The sequence below is a fragment of the Crocuta crocuta genome, unplaced genomic scaffold, assembly GCF_008692635.1.
Source record: "Crocuta crocuta isolate KB4526 unplaced genomic scaffold, BGI_CrCroc_1.0 scaffold871, whole genome shotgun sequence".
NCBI classification, from domain to species: Eukaryota; Metazoa; Chordata; class Mammalia; order Carnivora; family Hyaenidae; genus Crocuta; species Crocuta crocuta.
In genome coordinates, this window is record NW_027527392.1 from 88505 (window position 1) to 93104 (window position 4600).

General features: G+C 41.6%; 1 pseudogene; it reads left to right on the forward strand.

Moving 5' to 3' along the window:
- The first annotated feature begins 2918 nt into the window (after positions 1-2918).
- On the forward strand, positions 2919-3700 carry LOC144222124 (phosphatidylcholine translocator ABCB4 pseudogene; annotated as a pseudogene).
- The last annotated feature ends 900 nt before the right edge of the window (positions 3701-4600 follow it).

The window sequence follows — 4600 nt, forward strand, 5'->3', positions numbered from 1 at the left end:
TTATAAATTTATGTACATACATATATATATATATATAAACTCCTTATATTTAGGAAGTTTTTCCAAAGAGAAATTTGTTTTTAAAGAAATGTAAGCTAAGAGACTTTCTTCCCCCAAAAATCCTCCAGAAAAACTATCTCCAAATGAAACCAAACTGCAGATATCTTTCTGGATGAAATTCACTACCCAATACAAAAAGTTTATGTATTTTGGCAAGTGCAATTGGGCTGTGATTATTTGTTATATTGAGCCATGGGAAACTACTTACTGGAAATAGATTAAGGTATCTTTGGAAAATCTCTTAACATTTTCAAGATGTTGGGATGCCATCTCACCTACCCCAAATTTCCTCCAGCACGTTAAATGGCCTCCCAGCATCCGGAAAAAGTGAACCAAGCTTCCAAAAGTGTCCATCTTGCAATTAGCTGACACTCCTGCCTGAGGTGCAACTGATTTCAAGGGTCTTAACTTCCTCCTGCATGTCTTATAGTGGTAAAAGTTATGATGCTTTGGTAATTTGAAACCTCAACTCACAGCTGAGCTATTAAATCATGACTCTATGAGGAGGTGAGATGACAAGGATTTGAGTAGGAATGATCAGGTTTATAAATTACAGGTGCAAGAATTTGTCCAATAATATAAATTATTACTCAACTTGGAAGAATCTAAGGATCAGAGTCACAAAATATGATGTACAGATGATTTCACCAAGAGGAGCAATGTGCTCATTTATAGGGCAGGTTCTAACATCTAAAATCCTGCAACTTCAGGCAATAGGAAGCAAGTCTGCCCTTGTAAACCTGCCTAGAAGCACTGAAATTATTAGTTTCCCCCTCATTTGTTTGGCAATATAAGGTAACCAACTGATGCTGTGGAATATTCCCCTGCACCAAAAACTATCCTCAATGAAGTGAACAGGTAAGAAGCCATTGTTATTTTAACTGCAGTTGTGACTGGCTCTGCAGTGCCAAGGCAAACTGGAGAAATACTTATTTAATGGTAAGTAATCATTTGCCTCTTGATAGTAAAAAAAATCCCAACTTATTATTGTAACCCAAATGTCCCCTGGGGGATATTAAATGAGGTCAAAATAATCCAAACTCCCTGGATCTTAACTCCATCTGCTTATTCAGAGTCACCAGTGCTATGGTCTGAATATTTATGACACCCTTCTCCAAATTCACTTTTGAAATCCTAACCCCCAAGAGGATGGCATTAGGAGGTGGTGGCCTATGGGAAGCAATGAGGTCATAAGGGTGTAGTCCTCATGACTGGGATCAGTGCCCTTATAAAAGAGACCTCACAGGGTTCCTTACCCCTTCTAGCATGTGATGATACGACAAGAAGTCAGCAGTCTGCAACCTGGAAGAGGGCCATTACCAGAACCCAGTCATGTTGGCATTCTGATCTTGGACTTCCAGCCTCCAGAATTGTGAGATATAAATTTTGGTTTACGAGCCAGCCAGTTTATGGCATTTTTGTTATAGTGACGTGAACAGACAGCTTTCTGGAAAAGCCCCTTCCCAAGCAAGTATTCCTGAGTGTCCCTTGAGGGTTTTCACAGGGAGCTCATGAACTGGTATGACAGCCACAGCTTCCATACATCTACTAGAATCAAATTTTCCTCTTCTCCTGCAATGGCTTCCTCTTGCAGTGTCATCTACTCAAAAGTCGAGTGAGGTCTCTTCCCCGTGCTGCTACTTAGGGTAAGAACTTCAATTTCCCCACTGACTGTGCTCTCTAAATGGTCCATGATGTAGTAGGAGAGATGTTCATTTTGGGGTAGCAGTCTAGAGTATGTCTCTCTTTTCCACTGTGTGATATTCTTTGTCACCTGAACCCCAAAGCAAAAATCTATGTGTTCAGTCTCATCAGAGTGCTTCATAACAGTTCCTTCCGTGTTAGATATCAATAATACCTTTTTCCATCAAGGCTCAAAACCATTGTATCAAACCAGTCAAGAAAAAACTTGCCTTCTACACTCTGGTCCTCATTTCCAAGTTTCCACCCTTCTCTACCTGCGTAATACATGCATCAAACTCCTCTTTCTTCCTTCAGATACAGTCATCAAGAACTCAAGGATGCATGGACGTCAATTCAGAGAAATATTTCCCACTCTACCAAACCCCTCTGCTGCCAGTGGTAAATGCTTCTCTGTGAGACAGTATACTCTACATTGCCTTCAATCCTCCACTTGGCTTTCTATCATGTTTTGACATGGCCTTGGATTCTCTAGAGCAGTGGTCTCCAAAATGAGGTAGTCACACCCGAGGGGTGAGTGAGATAATACAGTGGGGTATAGGGAGCAACTGTCAGGATCAATAGATAGACAGATTCAGTTTTACTCTTATTTAATACACAGATCAGCACCAGTGCCCTCCCTCAGTCTGTATGAGAGGGCTATGTGTTTTTCAAGGTATCCCAGAGAAAGAGAATGTTCCATATTGGGAATAGTTGACAATGGAACCTTCATGTGATAATTTCCTTCAACATACTGCAAAGTATTACCATTGATATGTTCCTGGTTAGGTGGCATTACAAATTATGTTACCCATTTTAACTAATAATGCTCTCAAATTTGGCAAGGAACTTAAAAAATCCTTGCAAAGAAACCATAGATGAAGATATGACCATTAGCAAAAGCTCACAAAAGTATGAGAAAAATGGCTGCACTAACAATTCTTCCATCCTAGTAACAGCTCAGAATCAGCCATATTATAAAATAATGAATTCAAATCAGATCACTTAAAAACAGAAGTTATCAAGGAGACCATTTAAAATATGTTTTAATAATCGAGAAGCCAACGAAACACATACCCTCACCTCACCCTCCTCCAGCCCTCCCTTCCCCTGCTGGTGCCTTTCATTGCCAAACCCATCAGAAGCCAGAGGACAAGAAAAACCTTTTGACGCCATCCATGAAGGATAAGTTTGAAGGAAATGTGACCTTTAATGAAGTCGTGTTCAACTATCCCACTCGGCCAGACATCCCAGTGCTTCGGGGGCTGAGCCTGGAGGTGAAGAAGGGCCAGACGCTGGCCCTGGTGGGCAGCAGCGGCTGCGGGAAGAGCACGGTGGTCCAGCTCCTGGAGCGGTTCTACGACCCCTTGAGCGGCACAGTGCTCCTAGACGGTCAAGAGGCAAAGGAACTTAACATCCAGTGGCTCAGAGCCCACCTTGGAATTGTGTCCCAGGAGCCAGTCCTGTTCGACTGCAGTATTGCTGAGAACATTGCCTACGGAGACAATGGCCGGGCGGTGTCACGGGATGAAATTGTGAACGCAGCCAAAGCAGCCAACATCCATCCTTTCATCGAGACCTTACCCCACAAATATGAAACAAGAGTGGGAGATAAGGGAACTCAGCTCTCAGGAGGTCAAAAACAGAGGATTGCTATTGCTCGAGCCCTCATCAGACAACCTCAAATCCTACTATTGGATGAAGCTACTTCAGCTCTGGATACAGAGAGTGAAAAGATTGTCCAAGAAGCCCTGGACAAAGCCAGAGAAGGCCGCACCTGCATCGTGATTGCTCACCGCCTGTCCACCATCCAGAACGCAGACCTGATAGTGGTGTTTCAGAACGGCAAGGTCAAGGAGCATGGCACACATCAACAGCTGCTGGCTCAGAAAGGCATCTACTTTTCCATGGTCAGTGTCCAGTCTGGGACACAGAACTTATGAACTATTATTTCTTAAAAGTAAAGTCAAATTATAACTTTTTCTGACTTAAAAAAAAAAAATAAAATAAAACATGTTTTAATAATCATCTTTGCTTGGAATCCCCCCCACCAAAACAGACTCCAAGATAAGGATTTAGATGCAAGTGTCTTATATGAGCGGTGATTCCAGGAAGCATAGTGAGGGAGTAGGGAAGTGACGTACAAAGGCAGGAAAGCCAACAAAGGGTATGCAGATGAATGGATCACTACTTTGGGCACCCAGGACCCTCTGAGGGCCTGTGGAGAACAAAATTATCCCTCTGAGGTACAAGGAAGTTGGAGTATTTATCCACTGACTCTTGTCCTTCATTGGTTAAGAGTCATTCCTGGGGTGTGTTAGGTTCCTAGCACTCTCACATATACTGACTACATTTTAATAGTCCAAGAATGCTTTCATGAAGAGAGACACAGGAAGCTGTTACTTGTACAGGAACCTTCTGCAGATGACTGGTATGGTGGGCCAAGGGGATCAAGGTTGGGCACTGATGATGTCTGCCACCACAATTAACCTTTTTGTGACTACTTATGGTTTCTTGAGCTATTCAATAATTATGGTAGGAAGCAATCACAGTTGAAAAATCTTTTAAAAATATTATTCATTTTCTTCTTTTCCCATCTTTTCAAAATATATTTTAGTGTATTGATTCATTACATACACAATACATTAGAGCAGTAGTATGTAAACATAATTTAGAAACAAGTATATCTACATCAATGGTTCATACACAAAATATTTTTATTGATATAGGTGCCTAGATCAAAATAATCTTTGGAGCTCACTCCTCTAAGGCGGCTGGAATCTCAGAATGGCTTATGAGCACTAACTACAAATCCTGTTGAAATATCTCAGGCCAGAGTAGAGTCATGGAATAAAAACTA